Source organism: Hydractinia symbiolongicarpus, chromosome 9 (genome assembly GCF_029227915.1).
Source record: "Hydractinia symbiolongicarpus strain clone_291-10 chromosome 9, HSymV2.1, whole genome shotgun sequence".
NCBI lineage: Eukaryota > Metazoa > Cnidaria > Hydrozoa > Anthoathecata > Hydractiniidae > Hydractinia > Hydractinia symbiolongicarpus.
This window is the reverse complement of record NC_079883.1, coordinates 7,772,935-7,798,247: the sequence shown is the minus strand read 5'-3', so window position 1 is coordinate 7,798,247 and position 25,313 is coordinate 7,772,935. Positions and strand designations below refer to the sequence as shown.

The 25,313-nt window shown below is 40.7% G+C and overlaps 1 protein-coding gene and 15 non-coding genes across 16 annotated transcripts in view; 5 read left to right on the top strand and 11 right to left on the bottom strand.

Moving 5' to 3' along the window:
• The window catches only part of LOC130656679 (late histone H2A.2.2-like), a 22,633-nt gene extending 16,916 nt beyond the window's left edge, over positions 1–5,717 (bottom strand). Inside the window, exon 1 of the mRNA XM_057459579.1 lies at positions 5,594–5,717. The gene's annotated coding sequence lies outside the window, so the exon portion shown is untranslated. The remainder of the gene's footprint in view (positions 1–5,593) is intronic.
• LOC130659246 (5S ribosomal RNA) lies at positions 372–490 on the top strand. The gene has a single exon (XR_008986458.1). It is a non-coding gene; the product is annotated as a 5S ribosomal RNA (ribosomal RNA).
• LOC130659576 (U1 spliceosomal RNA) lies at positions 819–983 on the bottom strand. The gene has a single exon (XR_008986781.1). It is a non-coding gene; the product is annotated as a U1 spliceosomal RNA (small nuclear RNA).
• Positions 1,169–1,360, bottom strand: LOC130660635 (U2 spliceosomal RNA). The gene has a single exon (XR_008987832.1). It is a non-coding gene; the product is annotated as a U2 spliceosomal RNA (small nuclear RNA).
• Positions 5,718–6,224: 507 nt separating the features above from the next.
• LOC130659234 (5S ribosomal RNA) lies at positions 6,225–6,343 on the top strand. Its single transcript, XR_008986446.1, has one exon. It is a non-coding gene; the product is annotated as a 5S ribosomal RNA (ribosomal RNA).
• A 328-nt stretch (positions 6,344–6,671) lies between these two features.
• On the bottom strand, positions 6,672–6,836 carry LOC130659575 (U1 spliceosomal RNA). Its single transcript, XR_008986780.1, has one exon. It is a non-coding gene; the product is annotated as a U1 spliceosomal RNA (small nuclear RNA).
• Positions 6,837–7,021: 185 nt separating this feature from the next.
• Positions 7,022–7,213, bottom strand: LOC130660634 (U2 spliceosomal RNA). The gene has a single exon (XR_008987831.1). It is a non-coding gene; the product is annotated as a U2 spliceosomal RNA (small nuclear RNA).
• A 4,863-nt stretch (positions 7,214–12,076) lies between these two features.
• Positions 12,077–12,195, top strand: LOC130659222 (5S ribosomal RNA). The gene has a single exon (XR_008986434.1). It is a non-coding gene; the product is annotated as a 5S ribosomal RNA (ribosomal RNA).
• Positions 12,196–12,523: 328 nt separating this feature from the next.
• On the bottom strand, positions 12,524–12,688 carry LOC130659574 (U1 spliceosomal RNA). The gene has a single exon (XR_008986779.1). It is a non-coding gene; the product is annotated as a U1 spliceosomal RNA (small nuclear RNA).
• Positions 12,689–12,873: 185 nt separating this feature from the next.
• LOC130660633 (U2 spliceosomal RNA) lies at positions 12,874–13,065 on the bottom strand. Its single transcript, XR_008987830.1, has one exon. It is a non-coding gene; the product is annotated as a U2 spliceosomal RNA (small nuclear RNA).
• Positions 13,066–17,928: 4,863 nt separating this feature from the next.
• LOC130659209 (5S ribosomal RNA) lies at positions 17,929–18,047 on the top strand. Its single transcript, XR_008986421.1, has one exon. It is a non-coding gene; the product is annotated as a 5S ribosomal RNA (ribosomal RNA).
• A 328-nt stretch (positions 18,048–18,375) lies between these two features.
• LOC130659572 (U1 spliceosomal RNA) lies at positions 18,376–18,540 on the bottom strand. Its single transcript, XR_008986776.1, has one exon. It is a non-coding gene; the product is annotated as a U1 spliceosomal RNA (small nuclear RNA).
• A 185-nt stretch (positions 18,541–18,725) lies between these two features.
• On the bottom strand, positions 18,726–18,918 carry LOC130661465 (U2 spliceosomal RNA). The gene has a single exon (XR_008988656.1). It is a non-coding gene; the product is annotated as a U2 spliceosomal RNA (small nuclear RNA).
• A 4,863-nt stretch (positions 18,919–23,781) lies between these two features.
• Positions 23,782–23,900, top strand: LOC130659197 (5S ribosomal RNA). The gene has a single exon (XR_008986408.1). It is a non-coding gene; the product is annotated as a 5S ribosomal RNA (ribosomal RNA).
• Positions 23,901–24,228: 328 nt separating this feature from the next.
• On the bottom strand, positions 24,229–24,393 carry LOC130659571 (U1 spliceosomal RNA). The gene has a single exon (XR_008986775.1). It is a non-coding gene; the product is annotated as a U1 spliceosomal RNA (small nuclear RNA).
• A 185-nt stretch (positions 24,394–24,578) lies between these two features.
• Positions 24,579–24,770, bottom strand: LOC130660630 (U2 spliceosomal RNA). Its single transcript, XR_008987828.1, has one exon. It is a non-coding gene; the product is annotated as a U2 spliceosomal RNA (small nuclear RNA).
• Positions 24,771–25,313: the final 543 nt, after the last annotated feature.

Here is a 25,313-nt window from a genome sequence, read left to right as displayed (position 1 = left end):
CAAGAGACAACAAAAAAGCTAGGATTATTCCAAGACATTTACAATTGGCTGTTCGTAATGATGAAGAATTAAACAAACTTTTGAGCGGTGTAACCATTGCAGCTGGTGGTGTTTTGCCAAACATTCAAGCTGTCTTACTCCCAAAGAAGAACGACAAAGGACAGAAGAAGTAAACCGCTACACTCAGAAAACAACGGCTATTTTTATAGCCACACATCTTTAAAAAAAACATTGTTTTTTTCACAAAACTATAACCTTAAAGTCTAATAGATAATCCATGCATACGCCTTGTCCTAAGTAACTCAAAGAAATTAAATAAAAAAATTTGATCACAACGTCAAAATAAATTGCACGTATTTGCACCTACTAATGTCTACGGCCATACCACGATGAACACACCCGTTCTCGTCTGATCACGGAAGTTAAGCATCGTCGGGCCGGGATAGTACTTGGATGGGGGACCGCCTGGGAACTCCCGGTGTCGTAGGCTTTTCATTTTCATTTGCTGTGATATATTTCTTGTTATAACAATTAAGGAACGTGGCGGTTGTTGAAAGTGTTTCCTATGACATTTTCCTACGACATTTTCAGGTGATAGTACGAGAAAAAAGAGCTTTCAAATGCATACAAACTCGATCTATTGCCGATCATCCAATAACCCTGACGGAATGGCAAATAAAATAAAATTCCGCCGCCTTCCGAGGACTTATATCGCAATCACGTTTCGTAACAGCCAAGCGAGGTTTTACCTTAGCGTTTAAGTCACCACCGACATTTGGCCGCGCAACTTTTCTAAGCTCATTCATTTTGACTTAAGGAGGGGGCGAGCGCGGACGCAGGCCCCCACTACCAGAAATTGTACGGTCGAGTTACTGACGTTTGCAGTAATCGCAGAGGTCAGCCCAAGCGTAGTGCAATGCAAGAGCCTCACTCTGGAAGAAAACCCTCATTGATCAGTCTTTACTTCCCCGTCAGGTAAGTATGAGTTGGAACTGCACCGTAGCATGAGGGTACCCTTCAAAGTTTGTTAATGCTTGTGGCTTGAGTGTGTTATAAACTGCCGTGTCGCGGGGCATAGGCTGTATTCTCCCCCAGTGTACGCGTTTTGTTCCCGCCGTAGACTATGCAGAGTGCCGTCGGAAAGAGGACTGCTATTATTCTTTTATTGCTTATGTGGGCCGCCATCGGTAATAGTGCAACACCAAGGCAACCCGTGGTCACGGCGTGAATGAATCCACCTCCATGACCCAAGGCCAAAAATCAGATTAATATACTGACCATTCAGAGAATGGCCTACCAGATATTAAACTGATAAGAACAGATACTACACTTGATCTTAGCCATTAGGCCGAGAAGCGATAAAGAACAAGCGTTGCCATGATAGGCATCGTCCACACACCGTAACTGCTTGTGGAGCATGTCACGTTACTGTAAAGCTTACAACTGTCACCGCGTACGGATGGACGGCGACATAGTAAAAATCACGGCTGTTGATTTAGCCGTAGGATGGAGAGCGACTGTAGCGAGTGGATGGTAACTTACATGAATGCTAACAAAGGCGACGATACTAAGTGCGTGATATTACTTTCCAATATGTCTGCGTACATTCCGTTTATCAACGCATTACGCCAGAACGTGCGCGCGCGTTACACAGTAGACCATGCAGCCGAAATGCGACAGTGCGACCCTGCCAGGAGTCGAACCTGGAATCCCCTGATTCGTAGTCAGATGCCTTATCCATTGGGCCACAGGGCCATGCTTATGACTTCAGCCCCATCGTCATTTTGGCTTGCGCATTCGTTTTACTTACGACAGAATTCTTCGTGTTTGTAGCCATGAAAGAAAGGGACTTCTGTGAGTGAATTTTTTTACTGTGGTCTAATAAAAAAGTCGAAACGCAGTGCCCAATATATGAATTGCTCCTAATAGCCGGAAACAGGCCGTGTCGATGATGTAGGCCGACATACGCAACGCAAACCAAAGAACGCTTTATGAAAATCCTAACACGAGCGCGGAAGAAGCCCAAATTAACAGACTAGATGTAATGCTGAAGACCTCAAACTCCAGCAGCTTCTCTTGCAGACTATTGCGTCGTACTACAAATAAAAATTAACATGCTTTCGCATAGTCGCGGCACCCAAAACGGACATTATACGATGTACAGAAACACACATTTCTGTTTTCGCGCCAAATCAATTCCCGGGAGTGGTACTTTTACGTCCGCATACTTCGCACCGTCTTAAATTATATCTCATTTACACGGTAATGTTTAGTATACTTCTACTGTGATAACAAGCATCGTTTATCGTTGGATTGTTGTAAGAAAACATTAAAAATGAGTGAAGCAGCTTCTCCAAAGAAAATCGCACCCAAGAAGAAACCTGCTGCAAAGAAGACAGCTGATCACCCTAAATATGTGGACATGATCAAGGCTGCTATCGCTACCCTAAAGGAACGCGGTGGTTCATCTCGCCAAGCTATTACAAAATATATTCATGCAAATTACAAAGTTGCTGAAAACTCAGATCATCATCTGAAAATGGCTCTTAAACGAGGAGTAACATCAGGCGATTTGATTCAAACTAAAGGCACTGGTGCTTCTGGATCATTCAAGCTAGGTCAGGTAAAAAAAGAAAAACCTAAGAAAAAGGCCGCAGCAAAAAAGCCAACGGCAAAGAAGCCTACTGCAAAGAAAAGTACACCAAAAAAGAAGCCAGCAAAGAAGAGCACGCCAAAGAAAGCAGCAAAGAAGCCTGCCACAAAGAAAGCCTCGGCTAAGAAACCAGCAGCTAAGAAACCCACAAAGAAGCCTGTTGCTAAAAAACCTGCAGCAAAGAAGGTCAAAAAGACTCCCAAAAAGGCAGCAAAGAAGACCGCAAAAAAATAATTTGTGTGTATCTGGCTATTACATTAACAAACGGCTATTTTTATAGCCACACATTTACAAAAAAACATTATCTTGGTACAAAGTTAAACTTGTTTAAGTCACTTAAACAGTTAAAAAAGAGTAAATTTAAGATTAGATTCCCTAAGTTTAAGTATTTTCGTTTTTAAATTTCTTATTTTCTTGCTTTTACTTTTCTTGCCCTTCATATTTTTAACATTGTCAAACTTTATGTAGCATAAAATTTTTATGTAGCATAAAATTTAAACAGAAAGCAGGACAAAGTTTGATATAAAAAGCTAGCCGTAATATTTTTTATGGATGTGTGGCTATAAAAATAGCCGTTTTTTGTTTGGTAAGATGCTTAGGCACGTTCCCCACGAATTCTTCTTGCCAACTGGATGTCTTTAGGCATGATTGTAACTCGTTTTGCGTGAATGGCACACAAGTTAGTATCCTCGAACAAGCCAACAAGGTACGCTTCAGAAGCCTCTTGCAGAGCCATAACGGCTGTGCTCTGGAATCGCAGATCTGTTTTGAAGTCCTGAGCAATTTCTCGCACAAGACGCTGGAAAGGCAACTTGCGGATCAAGAGCTCGGTTGACTTCTGGTATCTTCTGATTTCTCTGAGAGCAACTGTACCAGGTCTGTAACGATGTGGTTTTTTCACTCCTCCAGTAGCTGGTGCGCTTTTCCTCGCAGCTTTAGTGGCGAGTTGTTTTCGTGGAGCCTTTCCTCCAGTAGATTTACGTGCAGTTTGCTTTGTACGAGCCATATTTTAAGAAGTCGATGTAGTACGGATACACAAGACGGTCTAAAATGCACTATCGCGCCAAAGTTTTATTTCTCATATTGATTGACAGCTAAGGTTCAAAACAAACCATTTGATTGGTGCTAAGAAAGTAATTTCTGATTGGCTGCATAATGACATTACGCTCATTACTTTAACATTTTTATAAAATCTGTGTTTTTTGGCTACGGGAAAACGGCTGTATCTTCTGATACACAAAAGCTTTTGACTTTTTTTTTTTTTAGTAAGTAGCAGAAGGTTTGGCGAATTCCAACGATGCCAAATTTATTGCCTTACTGAAACATTAAGACCACGAATTTTTAAAAAAACTACAGTTTTACTTAAAAAAATGTACAAAATGTTCGGAACATTTTGTAATGACGCAACTCTATTGGTTAATTAGGGTGTTTCCACGAGCAGTAGGTAATTTTATGGCCTCTTTTTAAAGCTGTCTGAATTCTGTTAACTCAAACGTTGTTTTTGTACTCGTTCTGTACGCAACTATATCAATATGTCTGGACGCGGAAAAGGAGGTAAAGGATTGGGAAAAGGAGGTGCTAAACGTCACCGAAAAATTCTTCGTGATAACATTCAGGGAATCACAAAACCTGCTATTCGGCGTCTTGCTCGACGAGGTGGTGTCAAACGTATCTCTGGCCTTATCTATGAGGAAACCAGAGGTGTACTGAAGGTTTTCTTAGAGAATGTTATTCGTGATGCTGTAACCTACACAGAGCACGCTAAACGCAAGACCGTTACCGCTATGGATGTTGTTTATGCCTTAAAACGTCAAGGAAGAACTCTTTACGGATTCGGAGGTTAAGCGTTGTCATTGCTCAACAAAAACGGCTATTTTTATAGCCACAAATCTTTTAAAACATTACTTTGTGCACGCTTCCAAATTACACAATGTGTAAAGTCTTGTCACAGTTACATTTATTGCTATACGATACTATGTCATATATGACACAAAAAAAATTTAGAAATACTTTGTAGGGTTAATTTGCCTGGGAGTGTTTCCGTGAAAAGCTGGGTTAAGTTAAATGTAAGCAATAACATGGATCAATGTACTTGTCTTTTCTGCAAGTACAGCTAATAATACGTATGAAAAGTGAAGCTAATCCACACACACATGGGGAAGTATTTTAAATGTAGGCTAGTGTTCTTAAGCACATTATTTAGAAGTTTTATTAACTTCGGTTAACTTGTAGTGACGCCAAGTAAATGTTTTTTTAAAGATGTGTGGTCTTAAAAAAGACCGTTTGTGTTTGGTAGACGTTGGTTTACTTGCTGCTTGTGTATTTTGTGACGGCTTTTGTTCCTTCACTGACTGCGTGTTTTGCAAGTTCTCCAGGCAAGAGAAGACGTACTGCGGTTTGAATTTCACGAGAAGAGATGGTCGACTTTTTGTTTTGAAGAGCCAAACGCGAAGCTTCGGAAGCAATGCGCTCAAAGATGTCGTTGACAAATGAGTTCATGATGCTCATAGCTTTGCTTGAAACTCCGACATCTGGGTGAACTTGTTTCAAAACATTGTAGATGTAAATAGCATAACTTTCCTTTCTCTTTCTCTTGCGTTTCTTTTCACCAGTTCCACCAATCTTTCCTCCTTTTTTGCCGGCTCTTTTTTCACCTTTCTTGGCTACTTTAGGTGCCTGTTTTCCTCCTTTAGCTGCTGCGTCAGACATGGTTAAAAATTTTTGCTACTTAACTTGTAAATAAGCATTAAACTGCAAGTCAAAACTTTTTGTTTATAAGTAAAAAAATCGGATCGAATTCGATCCGAAAACGCCGATACGCAATTTAATTGGTTAAAAAAAAAATCTTTTGTTTAATACTTAATTATGATTGGTTAAAAAAACATGATTTCGATCCTATTTTTATGATGAAAAAACGAGTAAAGTTTATTTCGTTAACACTTACGTTAAATATTCGTACGTTTTTGTATTAACTTACAAATCAAATCGCAGTTATGTCTGGACGTGGAAAAGGTGGAAAAGCTAAGGCTAAAGCCAAGACAAGATCCTCAAGAGCTGGACTTCAATTTCCAGTCGGTAGAGTGCATAGATTCCTTCGTAGAGGGCACTATGCTAACCGAATTGGATCTGGAGCACCAGTTTACTTAGCAGCCGTCTTGGAATATTTATCTGCTGAGATATTGGAGTTGGCTGGTAACGCAGCAAGAGACAACAAAAAAGCTAGGATTATTCCAAGACATTTACAATTGGCTGTTCGTAATGATGAAGAATTAAACAAACTTTTGAGCGGTGTAACCATTGCAGCTGGTGGTGTTTTGCCAAACATTCAAGCTGTCTTACTCCCAAAGAAGAACGACAAAGGACAGAAGAAGTAAACCGCTACACTCAGAAAACAACGGCTATTTTTATAGCCACACATCTTTAAAAAAACATTGTTTTTTTCACAAAACTATAACCTTAAAGTCTAATAGATAATCCATGCATACGCCTTGTCCTAAGTAACTCAAAGAAATTAAATAAAAAAATTTGATCACAACGTCAAAATAAATTGCACGTATTTGCACCTACTAATGTCTACGGCCATACCACGATGAACACACCCGTTCTCGTCTGATCACGGAAGTTAAGCATCGTCGGGCCGGGATAGTACTTGGATGGGGGACCGCCTGGGAACTCCCGGTGTCGTAGGCTTTTCATTTTCATTTGCTGTGATATATTTCTTGTTATAACAATTAAGGAACGTGGCGGTTGTTGAAAGTGTTTCCTATGACATTTTCCTACGACATTTTCAGGTGATAGTACGAGAAAAAAGAGCTTTCAAATGCATACAAACTCGATCTATTGCCGATCATCCAATAACCCTGACGGAATGGCAAATAAAATAAAATTCCGCCGCCTTCCGAGGACTTATATCGCAATCACGTTTCGTAACAGCCAAGCGAGGTTTTACCTTAGCGTTTAAGTCACCACCGACATTTGGCCGCGCAACTTTTCTAAGCTCATTCATTTTGACTTAAGGAGGGGGCGAGCGCGGACGCAGGCCCCCACTACCAGAAATTGTACGGTCGAGTTACTGACGTTTGCAGTAATCGCAGAGGTCAGCCCAAGCGTAGTGCAATGCAAGAGCCTCACTCTGGAAGAAAACCCTCATTGATCAGTCTTTACTTCCCCGTCAGGTAAGTATGAGTTGGAACTGCACCGTAGCATGAGGGTACCCTTCAAAGTTTGTTAATGCTTGTGGCTTGAGTGTGTTATAAACTGCCGTGTCGCGGGGCATAGGCTGTATTCTCCCCCAGTGTACGCGTTTTGTTCCCGCCGTAGACTATGCAGAGTGCCGTCGGAAAGAGGACTGCTATTATTCTTTTATTGCTTATGTGGGCCGCCATCGGTAATAGTGCAACACCAAGGCAACCCGTGGTCACGGCGTGAATGAATCCACCTCCATGACCCAAGGCCAAAAATCAGATTAATATACTGACCATTCAGAGAATGGCCTACCAGATATTAAACTGATAAGAACAGATACTACACTTGATCTTAGCCATTAGGCCGAGAAGCGATAAAGAACAAGCGTTGCCATGATAGGCATCGTCCACACACCGTAACTGCTTGTGGAGCATGTCACGTTACTGTAAAGCTTACAACTGTCACCGCGTACGGATGGACGGCGACATAGTAAAAATCACGGCTGTTGATTTAGCCGTAGGATGGAGAGCGACTGTAGCGAGTGGATGGTAACTTACATGAATGCTAACAAAGGCGACGATACTAAGTGCGTGATATTACTTTCCAATATGTCTGCGTACATTCCGTTTATCAACGCATTACGCCAGAACGTGCGCGCGCGTTACACAGTAGACCATGCAGCCGAAATGCGACAGTGCGACCCTGCCAGGAGTCGAACCTGGAATCCCCTGATTCGTAGTCAGATGCCTTATCCATTGGGCCACAGGGCCATGCTTATGACTTCGCCCCATCGTCATTTTGGCTTGCGCATTCGTTTTACTTACGACAGAATTCTTCGTGTTTGTAGCCATGAAAGAAAGGGACTTCTGTGAGTGAATTTTTTTACTGTGGTCTAATAAAAAAGTCGAAACGCAGTGCCCAATATATGAATTGCTCCTAATAGCCGGAAACAGGCCGTGTCGATGATGTAGGCCGACATACGCAACGCAAACCAAAGAACGCTTTATGAAAATCCTAACACGAGCGCGGAAGAAGCCCAAATTAACAGACTAGATGTAATGCTGAAGACCTCAAACTCCAGCAGCTTCTCTTGCAGACTATTGCGTCGTACTACAAATAAAAATTAACATGCTTTCGCATAGTCGCGGCACCCAAAACGGACATTATACGATGTACAGAAACACACATTTCTGTTTTCGCGCCAAATCAATTCCCGGGAGTGGTACTTTTACGTCCGCATACTTCGCACCGTCTTAAATTATATCTCATTTACACGGTAATGTTTAGTATACTTCTACTGTGATAACAAGCATCGTTTATCGTTGGATTGTTGTAAGAAAACATTAAAAATGAGTGAAGCAGCTTCTCCAAAGAAAATCGCACCCAAGAAGAAACCTGCTGCAAAGAAGACAGCTGATCACCCTAAATATGTGGACATGATCAAGGCTGCTATCGCTACCCTAAAGGAACGCGGTGGTTCATCTCGCCAAGCTATTACAAAATATATTCATGCAAATTACAAAGTTGCTGAAAACTCAGATCATCATCTGAAAATGGCTCTTAAACGAGGAGTAACATCAGGCGATTTGATTCAAACTAAAGGCACTGGTGCTTCTGGATCATTCAAGCTAGGTCAGGTAAAAAAAGAAAAACCTAAGAAAAAGGCCGCAGCAAAAAAGCCAACGGCAAAGAAGCCTACTGCAAAGAAAAGTACACCAAAAAAGAAGCCAGCAAAGAAGAGCACGCCAAAGAAAGCAGCAAAGAAGCCTGCCACAAAGAAAGCCTCGGCTAAGAAACCAGCAGCTAAGAAACCCACAAAGAAGCCTGTTGCTAAAAAACCTGCAGCAAAGAAGGTCAAAAAGACTCCCAAAAAGGCAGCAAAGAAGACCGCAAAAAAATAATTTGTGTGTATCTGGCTATTACATTAACAAACGGCTATTTTTATAGCCACACATTTACAAAAAAACATTATCTTGGTACAAAGTTAAACTTGTTTAAGTCACTTAAACAGTTAAAAAAGAGTAAATTTAAGATTAGATTCCCTAAGTTTAAGTATTTTCGTTTTTAAATTTCTTATTTTCTTGCTTTTACTTTTCTTGCCCTTCATATTTTTAACATTGTCAAACTTTATGTAGCATAAAATTTTTATGTAGCATAAAATTTAAACAGAAAGCAGGACAAAGTTTGATATAAAAAGCTAGCCGTAATATTTTTTATGGATGTGTGGCTATAAAAATAGCCGTTTTTTGTTTGGTAAGATGCTTAGGCACGTTCCCCACGAATTCTTCTTGCCAACTGGATGTCTTTAGGCATGATTGTAACTCGTTTTGCGTGAATGGCACACAAGTTAGTATCCTCGAACAAGCCAACAAGGTACGCTTCAGAAGCCTCTTGCAGAGCCATAACGGCTGTGCTCTGGAATCGCAGATCTGTTTTGAAGTCCTGAGCAATTTCTCGCACAAGACGCTGGAAAGGCAACTTGCGGATCAAGAGCTCGGTTGACTTCTGGTATCTTCTGATTTCTCTGAGAGCAACTGTACCAGGTCTGTAACGATGTGGTTTTTTCACTCCTCCAGTAGCTGGTGCGCTTTTCCTCGCAGCTTTAGTGGCGAGTTGTTTTCGTGGAGCCTTTCCTCCAGTAGATTTACGTGCAGTTTGCTTTGTACGAGCCATATTTTAAGAAGTCGATGTAGTACGGATACACAAGACGGTCTAAAATGCACTATCGCGCCAAAGTTTTATTTCTCATATTGATTGACAGCTAAGGTTCAAAACAAACCATTTGATTGGTGCTAAGAAAGTAATTTCTGATTGGCTGCATAATGACATTACGCTCATTACTTTAACATTTTTATAAAATCTGTGTTTTTTGGCTACGGGAAAACGGCTGTATCTTCTGATACACAAAAGCTTTTGACTTTTTTTTTTTTTAGTAAGTAGCAGAAGGTTTGGCGAATTCCAACGATGCCAAATTTATTGCCTTACTGAAACATTAAGACCACGAATTTTTAAAAAAACTACAGTTTTACTTAAAAAAATGTACAAAATGTTCGGAACATTTTGTAATGACGCAACTCTATTGGTTAATTAGGGTGTTTCCACGAGCAGTAGGTAATTTTATGGCCTCTTTTTAAAGCTGTCTGAATTCTGTTAACTCAAACGTTGTTTTTGTACTCGTTCTGTACGCAACTATATCAATATGTCTGGACGCGGAAAAGGAGGTAAAGGATTGGGAAAAGGAGGTGCTAAACGTCACCGAAAAATTCTTCGTGATAACATTCAGGGAATCACAAAACCTGCTATTCGGCGTCTTGCTCGACGAGGTGGTGTCAAACGTATCTCTGGCCTTATCTATGAGGAAACCAGAGGTGTACTGAAGGTTTTCTTAGAGAATGTTATTCGTGATGCTGTAACCTACACAGAGCACGCTAAACGCAAGACCGTTACCGCTATGGATGTTGTTTATGCCTTAAAACGTCAAGGAAGAACTCTTTACGGATTCGGAGGTTAAGCGTTGTCATTGCTCAACAAAAACGGCTATTTTTATAGCCACAAATCTTTTAAAACATTACTTTGTGCACGCTTCCAAATTACACAATGTGTAAAGTCTTGTCACAGTTACATTTATTGCTATACGATACTATGTCATATATGACACAAAAAAAATTTAGAAATACTTTGTAGGGTTAATTTGCCTGGGAGTGTTTCCGTGAAAAGCTGGGTTAAGTTAAATGTAAGCAATAACATGGATCAATGTACTTGTCTTTTCTGCAAGTACAGCTAATAATACGTATGAAAAGTGAAGCTAATCCACACACACATGGGGAAGTATTTTAAATGTAGGCTAGTGTTCTTAAGCACATTATTTAGAAGTTTTATTAACTTCGGTTAACTTGTAGTGACGCCAAGTAAATGTTTTTTTAAAGATGTGTGGTCTTAAAAAAGACCGTTTGTGTTTGGTAGACGTTGGTTTACTTGCTGCTTGTGTATTTTGTGACGGCTTTTGTTCCTTCACTGACTGCGTGTTTTGCAAGTTCTCCAGGCAAGAGAAGACGTACTGCGGTTTGAATTTCACGAGAAGAGATGGTCGACTTTTTGTTTTGAAGAGCCAAACGCGAAGCTTCGGAAGCAATGCGCTCAAAGATGTCGTTGACAAATGAGTTCATGATGCTCATAGCTTTGCTTGAAACTCCGACATCTGGGTGAACTTGTTTCAAAACATTGTAGATGTAAATAGCATAACTTTCCTTTCTCTTTCTCTTGCGTTTCTTTTCACCAGTTCCACCAATCTTTCCTCCTTTTTTGCCGGCTCTTTTTTCACCTTTCTTGGCTACTTTAGGTGCCTGTTTTCCTCCTTTAGCTGCTGCGTCAGACATGGTTAAAAATTTTTGCTACTTAACTTGTAAATAAGCATTAAACTGCAAGTCAAAACTTTTTGTTTATAAGTAAAAAAATCGGATCGAATTCGATCCGAAAACGCCGATACGCAATTTAATTGGTTAAAAAAAAAATCTTTTGTTTAATACTTAATTATGATTGGTTAAAAAAACATGATTTCGATCCTATTTTTATGATGAAAAAACGAGTAAAGTTTATTTCGTTAACACTTACGTTAAATATTCGTACGTTTTTGTATTAACTTACAAATCAAATCGCAGTTATGTCTGGACGTGGAAAAGGTGGAAAAGCTAAGGCTAAAGCCAAGACAAGATCCTCAAGAGCTGGACTTCAATTTCCAGTCGGTAGAGTGCATAGATTCCTTCGTAGAGGGCACTATGCTAACCGAATTGGATCTGGAGCACCAGTTTACTTAGCAGCCGTCTTGGAATATTTATCTGCTGAGATATTGGAGTTGGCTGGTAACGCAGCAAGAGACAACAAAAAAGCTAGGATTATTCCAAGACATTTACAATTGGCTGTTCGTAATGATGAAGAATTAAACAAACTTTTGAGCGGTGTAACCATTGCAGCTGGTGGTGTTTTGCCAAACATTCAAGCTGTCTTACTCCCAAAGAAGAACGACAAAGGACAGAAGAAGTAAACCGCTACACTCAGAAAACAACGGCTATTTTTATAGCCACACATCTTTAAAAAAACATTGTTTTTTTCACAAAACTATAACCTTAAAGTCTAATAGATAATCCATGCATACGCCTTGTCCTAAGTAACTCAAAGAAATTAAATAAAAAAATTTGATCACAACGTCAAAATAAATTGCACGTATTTGCACCTACTAATGTCTACGGCCATACCACGATGAACACACCCGTTCTCGTCTGATCACGGAAGTTAAGCATCGTCGGGCCGGGATAGTACTTGGATGGGGGACCGCCTGGGAACTCCCGGTGTCGTAGGCTTTTCATTTTCATTTGCTGTGATATATTTCTTGTTATAACAATTAAGGAACGTGGCGGTTGTTGAAAGTGTTTCCTATGACATTTTCCTACGACATTTTCAGGTGATAGTACGAGAAAAAAGAGCTTTCAAATGCATACAAACTCGATCTATTGCCGATCATCCAATAACCCTGACGGAATGGCAAATAAAATAAAATTCCGCCGCCTTCCGAGGACTTATATCGCAATCACGTTTCGTAACAGCCAAGCGAGGTTTTACCTTAGCGTTTAAGTCACCACCGACATTTGGCCGCGCAACTTTTCTAAGCTCATTCATTTTGACTTAAGGAGGGGGCGAGCGCGGACGCAGGCCCCCACTACCAGAAATTGTACGGTCGAGTTACTGACGTTTGCAGTAATCGCAGAGGTCAGCCCAAGCGTAGTGCAATGCAAGAGCCTCACTCTGGAAGAAAACCCTCATTGATCAGTCTTTACTTCCCCGTCAGGTAAGTATGAGTTGGAACTGCACCGTAGCATGAGGGTACCCTTCAAAGTTTGTTAATGCTTGTGGCTTGAGTGTGTTATAAACTGCCGTGTCGCGGGGCATAGGCTGTATTCTCCCCCAGTGTACGCGTTTTGTTCCCGCCGTAGACTATGCAGAGTGCCGTCGGAAAGAGGACTGCTATTATTCTTTTATTGCTTATGTGGGCCGCCATCGGTAATAGTGCAACACCAAGGCAACCCGTGGTCACGGCGTGAATGAATCCACCTCCATGACCCAAGGCCAAAAATCAGATTAATATACTGACCATTCAGAGAATGGCCTACCAGATATTAAACTGATAAGAACAGATACTACACTTGATCTTAGCCATTAGGCCGAGAAGCGATAAAGAACAAGCGTTGCCATGATAGGCATCGTCCACACACCGTAACTGCTTGTGGAGCATGTCACGTTACTGTAAAGCTTACAACTGTCACCGCGTACGGATGGACGGCGACATAGTAAAAATCACGGCTGTTGATTTAGCCGTAGGATGGAGAGCGACTGTAGCGAGTGGATGGTAACTTACATGAATGCTAACAAAGGCGACGATACTAAGTGCGTGATATTACTTTCCAATATGTCTGCGTACATTCCGTTTATCAACGCATTACGCCAGAACGTGCGCGCGCGTTACACAGTAGACCATGCAGCCGAAATGCGACAGTGCGACCCTGCCAGGAGTCGAACCTGGAATCCCCTGATTCGTAGTCAGATGCCTTATCCATTGGGCCACAGGGCCATGCTTATGACTTCGCCCCATCGTCATTTTGGCTTGCGCATTCGTTTTACTTACGACAGAATTCTTCGTGTTTGTAGCCATGAAAGAAAGGGACTTCTGTGAGTGAATTTTTTTACTGTGGTCTAATAAAAAAGTCGAAACGCAGTGCCCAATATATGAATTGCTCCTAATAGCCGGAAACAGGCCGTGTCGATGATGTAGGCCGACATACGCAACGCAAACCAAAGAACGCTTTATGAAAATCCTAACACGAGCGCGGAAGAAGCCCAAATTAACAGACTAGATGTAATGCTGAAGACCTCAAACTCCAGCAGCTTCTCTTGCAGACTATTGCGTCGTACTACAAATAAAAATTAACATGCTTTCGCATAGTCGCGGCACCCAAAACGGACATTATACGATGTACAGAAACACACATTTCTGTTTTCGCGCCAAATCAATTCCCGGGAGTGGTACTTTTACGTCCGCATACTTCGCACCGTCTTAAATTATATCTCATTTACACGGTAATGTTTAGTATACTTCTACTGTGATAACAAGCATCGTTTATCGTTGGATTGTTGTAAGAAAACATTAAAAATGAGTGAAGCAGCTTCTCCAAAGAAAATCGCACCCAAGAAGAAACCTGCTGCAAAGAAGACAGCTGATCACCCTAAATATGTGGACATGATCAAGGCTGCTATCGCTACCCTAAAGGAACGCGGTGGTTCATCTCGCCAAGCTATTACAAAATATATTCATGCAAATTACAAAGTTGCTGAAAACTCAGATCATCATCTGAAAATGGCTCTTAAACGAGGAGTAACATCAGGCGATTTGATTCAAACTAAAGGCACTGGTGCTTCTGGATCATTCAAGCTAGGTCAGGTAAAAAAAGAAAAACCTAAGAAAAAGGCCGCAGCAAAAAAGCCAACGGCAAAGAAGCCTACTGCAAAGAAAAGTACACCAAAAAAGAAGCCAGCAAAGAAGAGCACGCCAAAGAAAGCAGCAAAGAAGCCTGCCACAAAGAAAGCCTCGGCTAAGAAACCAGCAGCTAAGAAACCCACAAAGAAGCCTGTTGCTAAAAAACCTGCAGCAAAGAAGGTCAAAAAGACTCCCAAAAAGGCAGCAAAGAAGACCGCAAAAAAATAATTTGTGTGTATCTGGCTATTACATTAACAAACGGCTATTTTTATAGCCACACATTTACAAAAAAACATTATCTTGGTACAAAGTTAAACTTGTTTAAGTCACTTAAACAGTTAAAAAAGAGTAAATTTAAGATTAGATTCCCTAAGTTTAAGTATTTTCGTTTTTAAATTTCTTATTTTCTTGCTTTTACTTTTCTTGCCCTTCATATTTTTAACATTGTCAAACTTTATGTAGCATAAAATTTTTATGTAGCATAAAATTTAAACAGAAAGCAGGACAAAGTTTGATATAAAAAGCTAGCCGTAATATTTTTTATGGATGTGTGGCTATAAAAATAGCCGTTTTTTGTTTGGTAAGATGCTTAGGCACGTTCCCCACGAATTCTTCTTGCCAACTGGATGTCTTTAGGCATGATTGTAACTCGTTTTGCGTGAATGGCACACAAGTTAGTATCCTCGAACAAGCCAACAAGGTACGCTTCAGAAGCCTCTTGCAGAGCCATAACGGCTGTGCTCTGGAATCGCAGATCTGTTTTGAAGTCCTGAGCAATTTCTCGCACAAGACGCTGGAAAGGCAACTTGCGGATCAAGAGCTCGGTTGACTTCTGGTATCTTCTGATTTCTCTGAGAGCAACTGTACCAGGTCTGTAACGATGTGGTTTTTTCACTCCTCCAGTAGCTGGTGCGCTTTTCCTCGCAGCTTTAGTGGCGAGTTGTTTTCGTGGAGCCTTTCCTCCAGTAGATTTACGTGCAGTTTGCTTTGTACGAGCCATATTTTAAGAAGTCGATGTAGTACGGATACACAAGACGGTCTAAAATGCACTATCGCGCCAAAGTTTTATTTCTCATATTGATTGACAGCTAAGGTTCAAAACAAACCATTTGATTGGTGCTAAGAAAGTAATTTCTGATTGGCTGCATAATGACATTACGCTCATTACTTTAACATTTTTATAAAATCTGTGTTTTTTGGCTACGGGAAAACGGCTGTATCTTCTGATACACAAAAGCTTTTGACTTTTTTTTTTTTTAGTAAGTAGCAGAAGGTTTGGCGAATTCCAACGATGCCAAATTTATTGCCTTACTGAAACATTAAGACCACGAATTTTTAAAAAAACTACAGTTTTACTTAAAAAAATGTACAAAATGTTCGGAACATTTTGTAATGACGCAACTCTATTGGTTAATTAGGGTGTTTCCACGAGCAGTAGGTAATTTTATGGCCTCTTTTTAAAGCTGTCTGAATTCTGTTAACTCAAACGTTGTTTTTGTACTCGTTCTGTACGCAACTATATCAATATGTCTGGACGCGGAAAAGGAGGTAAAGGATTGGGAAAAGGAGGTGCTAAACGTCACCGAAAAATTCTTCGTGATAACATTCAGGGAATCACAAAACCTGCTATTCGGCGTCTTGCTCGACGAGGTGGTGTCAAACGTATCTCTGGCCTTATCTATGAGGAAACCAGAGGTGTACTGAAGGTTTTCTTAGAGAATGTTATTCGTGATGCTGTAACCTACACAGAGCACGCTAAACGCAAGACCGTTACCGCTATGGATGTTGTTTATGCCTTAAAACGTCAAGGAAGAACTCTTTACGGATTCGGAGGTTAAGCGTTGTCATTGCTCAACAAAAACGGCTATTTTTATAGCCACAAATCTTTTAAAACATTACTTTGTGCACGCTTCCAAATTACACAATGTGTAAAGTCTTGTCACAGTTACATTTATTGCTATACGATACTATGTCATATATGACACAAAAAAAATTTAGAAATACTTTGTAGGGTTAATTTGCCTGGGAGTGTTTCCGTGAAAAGCTGGGTTAAGTTAAATGTAAGCAATAACATGGATCAATGTACTTGTCTTTTCTGCAAGTACAGCTAATAATACGTATGAAAAGTGAAGCTAATCCACACACACATGGGGAAGTATTTTAAATGTAGGCTAGTGTTCTTAAGCACATTATTTAGAAGTTTTATTAACTTCGGTTAACTTGTAGTGACGCCAAGTAAATGTTTTTTTAAAGATGTGTGGTCTTAAAAAAGACCGTTTGTGTTTGGTAGACGTTGGTTTACTTGCTGCTTGTGTATTTTGTGACGGCTTTTGTTCCTTCACTGACTGCGTGTTTTGCAAGTTCTCCAGGCAAGAGAAGACGTACTGCGGTTTGAATTTCACGAGAAGAGATGGTCGACTTTTTGTTTTGAAGAGCCAAACGCGAAGCTTCGGAAGCAATGCGCTCAAAGATGTCGTTGACAAATGAGTTCATGATGCTCATAGCTTTGCTTGAAACTCCGACATCTGGGTGAACTTGTTTCAAAACATTGTAGATGTAAATAGCATAACTTTCCTTTCTCTTTCTCTTGCGTTTCTTTTCACCAGTTCCACCAATCTTTCCTCCTTTTTTGCCGGCTCTTTTTTCACCTTTCTTGGCTACTTTAGGTGCCTGTTTTCCTCCTTTAGCTGCTGCGTCAGACATGGTTAAAAATTTTTGCTACTTAACTTGTAAATAAGCATTAAACTGCAAGTCAAAACTTTTTGTTTATAAGTAAAAAAATCGGATCGAATTCGATCCGAAAACGCCGATACGCAATTTAATTGGTTAAAAAAAAAATCTTTTGTTTAATACTTAATTATGATTGGTTAAAAAAACATGATTTCGATCCTATTTTTATGATGAAAAAACGAGTAAAGTTTATTTCGTTAACACTTACGTTAAATATTCGTACGTTTTTGTATTAACTTACAAATCAAATCGCAGTTATGTCTGGACGTGGAAAAGGTGGAAAAGCTAAGGCTAAAGCCAAGACAAGATCCTCAAGAGCTGGACTTCAATTTCCAGTCGGTAGAGTGCATAGATTCCTTCGTAGAGGGCACTATGCTAACCGAATTGGATCTGGAGCACCAGTTTACTTAGCAGCCGTCTTGGAATATTTATCTGCTGAGATATTGGAGTTGGCTGGTAACGCAGCAAGAGACAACAAAAAAGCTAGGATTATTCCAAGACATTTACAATTGGCTGTTCGTAATGATGAAGAATTAAACAAACTTTTGAGCGGTGTAACCATTGCAGCTGGTGGTGTTTTGCCAAACATTCAAGCTGTCTTACTCCCAAAGAAGAACGACAAAGGACAGAAGAAGTAAACCGCTACACTCAGAAAACAACGGCTATTTTTATAGCCACACATCTTTAAAAAAACATTGTTTTTTTCACAAAACTATAACCTTAAAGTCTAATAGATAATCCATGCATACGCCTTGTCCTAAGTAACTCAAAGAAATTAAATAAAAAAATTTGATCACAACGTCAAAATAAATTGCACGTATTTGCACCTACTAATGTCTACGGCCATACCACGATGAACACACCCGTTCTCGTCTGATCACGGAAGTTAAGCATCGTCGGGCCGGGATAGTACTTGGATGGGGGACCGCCTGGGAACTCCCGGTGTCGTAGGCTTTTCATTTTCATTTGCTGTGATATATTTCTTGTTATAACAATTAAGGAACGTGGCGGTTGTTGAAAGTGTTTCCTATGACATTTTCCTACGACATTTTCAGGTGATAGTACGAGAAAAAAGAGCTTTCAAATGCATACAAACTCGATCTATTGCCGATCATCCAATAACCCTGACGGAATGGCAAATAAAATAAAATTCCGCCGCCTTCCGAGGACTTATATCGCAATCACGTTTCGTAACAGCCAAGCGAGGTTTTACCTTAGCGTTTAAGTCACCACCGACATTTGGCCGCGCAACTTTTCTAAGCTCATTCATTTTGACTTAAGGAGGGGGCGAGCGCGGACGCAGGCCCCCACTACCAGAAATTGTACGGTCGAGTTACTGACGTTTGCAGTAATCGCAGAGGTCAGCCCAAGCGTAGTGCAATGCAAGAGCCTCACTCTGGAAGAAAACCCTCATTGATCAGTCTTTACTTCCCCGTCAGGTAAGTATGAGTTGGAACTGCACCGTAGCATGAGGGTACCCTTCAAAGTTTGTTAATGCTTGTGGCTTGAGTGTGTTATAAACTGCCGTGTCGCGGGGCATAGGCTGTATTCTCCCCCAGTGTACGCGTTTTGTTCCCGCCGTAGACTATGCAGAGTGCCGTCGGAAAGAGGACTGCTATTATTCTTTTATTGCTTATGTGGGCCGCCATCGGTAATAGTGCAACACCAAGGCAACCCGTGGTCACGGCTGTGAATGAATCCACCTCCATGACCCAAGGCCAAAAATCAGATTAATATACTGACCATTCAGAGAATGGCCTACCAGATATTAAACTGATAAGAACAGATACTACACTTGATCTTAGCCATTAGGCCGAGAAGCGATAAAGAACAAGCGTTGCCATGATAGGCATCGTCCACACACCGTAACTGCTTGTGGAGCATGTCACGTTACTGTAAAGCTTACAACTGTCACCGCGTACGGATGGACGGCGACATAGTAAAAATCACGGCTGTTGATTTAGCCGTAGGATGGAGAGCGACTGTAGCGAGTGGATGGTAACTTACATGAATGCTAACAAAGGCGACGATACTAAGTGCGTGATATTACTTTCCAATATGTCTGCGTACATTCCGTTTATCAACGCATTACGCCAGAACGTGCGCGCGCGTTACACAGTAGACCATGCAGCCGAAATGCGACAGTGCGACCCTGCCAGGAGTCGAACCTGGAATCCCCTGATTCGTAGTCAGATGCCTTATCCATTGGGCCACAGGGCCATGCTTATGACTTCGCCCCATCGTCATTTTGGCTTGCGCATTCGTTTTACTTACGACAGAATTCTTCGTGTTTGTAGCCATGAAAGAAAGGGACTTCTGTGAGTGAATTTTTTTACTGTGGTCTAATAAAAAAGTCGAAACGCAGTGCCCAATATATGAATTGCTCCTAATAGCCGGAAACAGGCCGTGTCGATGATGTAGGCCGACATACGCAACGCAAACCAAAGAACGCTTTATGAAAATCCTAACACGAGCGCGGAAGAAGCCCAAATTAACAGACTAGATGTAATGCTGAAGACCTCAAACTCCAGCAGCTTCTCTTGCAGACTATTGCGTCGTACTACAAATAAAAATTAACATGCTTTCGCATAGTCGCGGCACCCAAAACGGACATTATACGATGTACAGAAACACACATTTCTGTTTTCGCGCCAAATCAATTCCCGGGAGTGGTACTTTTACGTCCGCATACTTCGCACCGTCTTAAATTATATCTCATTTACACGGTAATGTTTAGTATACTTCTACTGTGATAACAAGCATCGTTTATCGTTGGATTGTTGTAAGAAAACATTAAAAATGAGTGAAGCAGCTTCTCCAAAGAAAATCGCACCCAAGAAGAAACCTGCTGCAAAGAAGACAGCTGATCACCCTAAATATGTGGACATGATCAAGGCTGCTATCGCTACCCTAAAGGAACGCGGTGGTTCATCTCGCCAAGCTATTACAAAATATATTCATGCAAATTACAAAGTTGCTGAAAACTCAGATCATCATCTGAAAATGGCTCTTAAACGAGGAGTAACATCAGGCGATTTGATTCAAACTAAAGGCACTGGTGCTTCTGGATCATTCAAGCTAGGTCAGGTAAAAAAAGAAAAACCTAAGAAAAAGGCCGCAGCAAAAAAGCCAACGGCAAAGAAGCCTACTGCAAAGAAAAGTACACCAAAAAAGAAGCCAGCAAAGAAGAGCACGCCAAAGAAAGCAGCAAAGAAGCCTGCCACAAAGAAAGCCTCGGCTAAGAAACCAGCAGCTAAGAAACCCACAAAGAAGCCTGTTGCTAAAAAACCTGCAGCAAAGAAGGTCAAAAAGACTCCCAAAAAGGCAGCAAAGAAGACCGCAAAAAAATAATTTGTGTGTATCTGGCTATTACATTAACAAACGGCTATTTTTATAGCCACACATTTACAAAAAAACATTATCTTGGTACAAAGTTAAACTTGTTTAAGTCACTTAAACAGTTAAAAAAGAGTAAATTTAAGATTAGATTCCCTAAGTTTAAGTATTTTCGTTTTTAAATTTCTTATTTTCTTGCTTTTACTTTTCTTGCCCTTCATATTTTTAACATTGTCAAACTTTATGTAGCATAAAATTTTTATGTAGCATAAAATTTAAACAGAAAGCAGGACAAAGTTTGATATAAAAAGCTAGCCGTAATATTTTTTATGGATGTGTGGCTATAAAAATAGCCGTTTTTTGTTTGGTAAGATGCTTAGGCACGTTCCCCACGAATTCTTCTTGCCAACTGGATGTCTTTAGGCATGATTGTAACTCGTTTTGCGTGAATGGCACACAAGTTAGTATCCTCGAACAAGCCAACAAGGTACGCTTCAGAAGCCTCTTGCAGAGCCATAACGGCTGTGCTCTGGAATCGCAGATCTGTTTTGAAGTCCTGAGCAATTTCTCGCACAAGACGCTGGAAAGGCAACTTGCGGATCAAGAGCTCGGTTGACTTCTGGTATCTTCTGATTTCTCTGAGAGCAACTGTACCAGGTCTGTAACGATGTGGTTTTTTCACTCCTCCAGTAGCTGGTGCGCTTTTCCTCGCAGCTTTAGTGGCGAGTTGTTTTCGTGGAGCCTTTCCTCCAGTAGATTTACGTGCAGTTTGCTTTGTACGAGCCATATTTTAAGAAGTCGATGTAGTACGGATACACAAGACGGTCTAAAATGCACTATCGCGCCAAAGTTTTATTTCTCATATTGATTGACAGCTAAGGTTCAAAACAAACCATTTGATTGGTGCTAAGAAAGTAATTTCTGATTGGCTGCATAATGACATTACGCTCATTACTTTAACATTTTTATAAAATCTGTGTTTTTTGGCTACGGGAAAACGGCTGTATCTTCTGATACACAAAAGCTTTTGACTTTTTTTTTTTTTAGTAAGTAGCAGAAGGTTTGGCGAATTCCAACGATGCCAAATTTATTGCCTTACTGAAACATTAAGACCACGAATTTTTAAAAAAACTACAGTTTTACTTAAAAAAATGTACAAAATGTTCGGAACATTTTGTAATGACGCAACTCTATTGGTTAATTAGGGTGTTTCCACGAGCAGTAGGTAATTTTATGGCCTCTTTTTAAAGCTGTCTGAATTCTGTTAACTCAAACGTTGTTTTTGTACTCGTTCTGTACGCAACTATATCAATATGTCTGGACGCGGAAAAGGAGGTAAAGGATTGGGAAAAGGAGGTGCTAAACGTCACCGAAAAATTCTTCGTGATAACATTCAGGGAATCACAAAACCTGCTATTCGGCGTCTTGCTCGACGAGGTGGTGTCAAACGTATCTCTGGCCTTATCTATGAGGAAACCAGAGGTGTACTGAAGGTTTTCTTAGAGAATGTTATTCGTGATGCTGTAACCTACACAGAGCACGCTAAACGCAAGACCGTTACCGCTATGGATGTTGTTTATGCCTTAAAACGTCAAGGAAGAACTCTTTACGGATTCGGAGGTTAAGCGTTGTCATTGCTCAACAAAAACGGCTATTTTTATAGCCACAAATCTTTTAAAACATTACTTTGTGCACGCTTCCAAATTACACAATGTGTAAAGTCTTGTCACAGTTACATTTATTGCTATACGATACTATGTCATATATGACACAAAAAAAATTTAGAAATACTTTGTAGGGTTAATTTGCCTGGGAGTGTTTCCGTGAAAAGCTGGGTTAAGTTAAATGTAAGCAATAACATGGATCAATGTACTTGTCTTTTCTGCAAGTACAGCTAATAATACGTATGAAAAGTGAAGCTAATCCACACACACATGGGGAAGTATTTTAAATGTAGGCTAGTGTTCTTAAGCACATTATTTAGAAGTTTTATTAACTTCGGTTAACTTGTAGTGACGCCAAGTAAATGTTTTTTTAAAGATGTGTGGTCTTAAAAAAGACCGTTTGTGTTTGGTAGACGTTGGTTTACTTGCTGCTTGTGTATTTTGTGACGGCTTTTGTTCCTTCACTGACTGCGTGTTTTGCAAGTTCTCCAGGCAAGAGAAGACGTACTGCGGTTTGAATTTCACGAGAAGAGATGGTCGACTTTTTGTTTTGAAGAGCCAAACGCGAAGCTTCGGAAGCAATGCGCTCAAAGATGTCGTTGACAAATGAGTTCATGATGCTCATAGCTTTGCTTGAAACTCCGACATCTGGGTGAACTTGTTTCAAAACATTGTAGATGTAAATAGCATAACTTTCCTTTCTCTTTCTCTTGCGTTTCTTTTCACCAGTTCCACCAATCTTTCCTCCTTTTTTGCCGGCTCTTTTTTCACCTTTCTTGGCTACTTTAGGTGCCTGTTTTCCTCCTTTAGCTGCTGCGTCAGACATGGTTAAAAATTTTTGCTACTTAACTTGTAAATAAGCATTAAACTGCAAGTCAAAACTTTTTGTTTATAAGTAAAAAAATCGGATCGAATTCGATCCGAAAACGCCGATACGCAATTTAATTGGTTAAAAAAAAAATCTTTTGTTTAATACTTAATTATGATTGGTTAAAAAAACATGATTTCGATCCTATTTTTATGATGAAAAAACGAGTAAAGTTTATTTCGTTAACACTTACGTTAAATATTCGTACGTTTTTGTATTAACTTACAAATCAAATCGCAGTTATGTCTGGACGTGGAAAAGGTGGAAAAGCTAAGGCTAAAGCCAAGACAAGATCCTCAAGAGCTGGACTTCAATTTCCAGTCGGTAGAGTGCATAGATTCCTTCGTAGAGGGCACTATGCTAACCGAATTGGATCTGGAGCACCAGTTTACTTAGCAGCCGTCTTGGAATATTTATCTGCTGAGATATTGGAGTTGGCTGGTAACGCAGCAAGAGACAACAAAAAAGCTAGGATTATTCCAAGACATTTACAATTGGCTGTTCGTAATGATGAAGAATTAAACAAACTTTTGAGCGGTGTAACCATTGCAGCTGGTGGTGTTTTGCCAAACATTCAAGCTGTCTTACTCCCAAAGAAGAACGACAAAGGACAGAAGAAGTAAACCGCTACACTCAGAAAACAACGGCTATTTTTATAGCCACACATCTTTAAAAAAACATTGTTTTTTTCACAAAACTATAACCTTAAAGTCTAATAGATAATCCATGCATACGCCTTGTCCTAAGTAACTCAAAGAAATTAAATAAAAAAATTTGATCACAACGTCAAAATAAATTGCACGTATTTGCACCTACTAATGTCTACGGCCATACCACGATGAACACACCCGTTCTCGTCTGATCACGGAAGTTAAGCATCGTCGGGCCGGGATAGTACTTGGATGGGGGACCGCCTGGGAACTCCCGGTGTCGTAGGCTTTTCATTTTCATTTGCTGTGATATATTTCTTGTTATAACAATTAAGGAACGTGGCGGTTGTTGAAAGTGTTTCCTATGACATTTTCCTACGACATTTTCAGGTGATAGTACGAGAAAAAAGAGCTTTCAAATGCATACAAACTCGATCTATTGCCGATCATCCAATAACCCTGACGGAATGGCAAATAAAATAAAATTCCGCCGCCTTCCGAGGACTTATATCGCAATCACGTTTCGTAACAGCCAAGCGAGGTTTTACCTTAGCGTTTAAGTCACCACCGACATTTGGCCGCGCAACTTTTCTAAGCTCATTCATTTTGACTTAAGGAGGGGGCGAGCGCGGACGCAGGCCCCCACTACCAGAAATTGTACGGTCGAGTTACTGACGTTTGCAGTAATCGCAGAGGTCAGCCCAAGCGTAGTGCAATGCAAGAGCCTCACTCTGGAAGAAAACCCTCATTGATCAGTCTTTACTTCCCCGTCAGGTAAGTATGAGTTGGAACTGCACCGTAGCATGAGGGTACCCTTCAAAGTTTGTTAATGCTTGTGGCTTGAGTGTGTTATAAACTGCCGTGTCGCGGGGCATAGGCTGTATTCTCCCCCAGTGTACGCGTTTTGTTCCCGCCGTAGACTATGCAGAGTGCCGTCGGAAAGAGGACTGCTATTATTCTTTTATTGCTTATGTGGGCCGCCATCGGTAATAGTGCAACACCAAGGCAACCCGTGGTCACGGCGTGAATGAATCCACCTCCATGACCCAAGGCCAAAAATCAGATTAATATACTGACCATTCAGAGAATGGCCTACCAGATATTAAACTGATAAGAACAGATACTACACTTGATCTTAGCCATTAGGCCGAGAAGCGATAAAGAACAAGCGTTGCCATGATAGGCATCGTCCACACACCGTAACTGCTTGTGGAGCATGTCACGTTACTGTAAAGCTTACAACTGTCACCGCGTACGGATGGACGGCGACATAGTAAAAATCACGGCTGTTGATTTAGCCGTAGGATGGAGAGCGACTGTAGCGAGTGGATGGTAACTTACATGAATGCTAACAAAGGCGACGATACTAAGTGCGTGATATTACTTTCCAATATGTCTGCGTACATTCCGTTTATCAACGCATTACGCCAGAACGTGCGCGCGCGTTACACAGTAGACCATGCAGCCGAAATGCGACAGTGCGACCCTGCCAGGAGTCGAACCTGGAATCCCCTGATTCGTAGTCAGATGCCTTATCCATTGGGCCACAGGGCCATGCTTATGACTTCGCCCCATCGTCATTTTGGCTTGCGCATTCGTTTTACTTACGACAGAATTCTTCGTGTTTGTAGCCATGAAAGAAAGGGACTTCTGTGAGTGAATTTTTTTACTGTGGTCTAATAAAAAAGTCGAAACGCAGTGC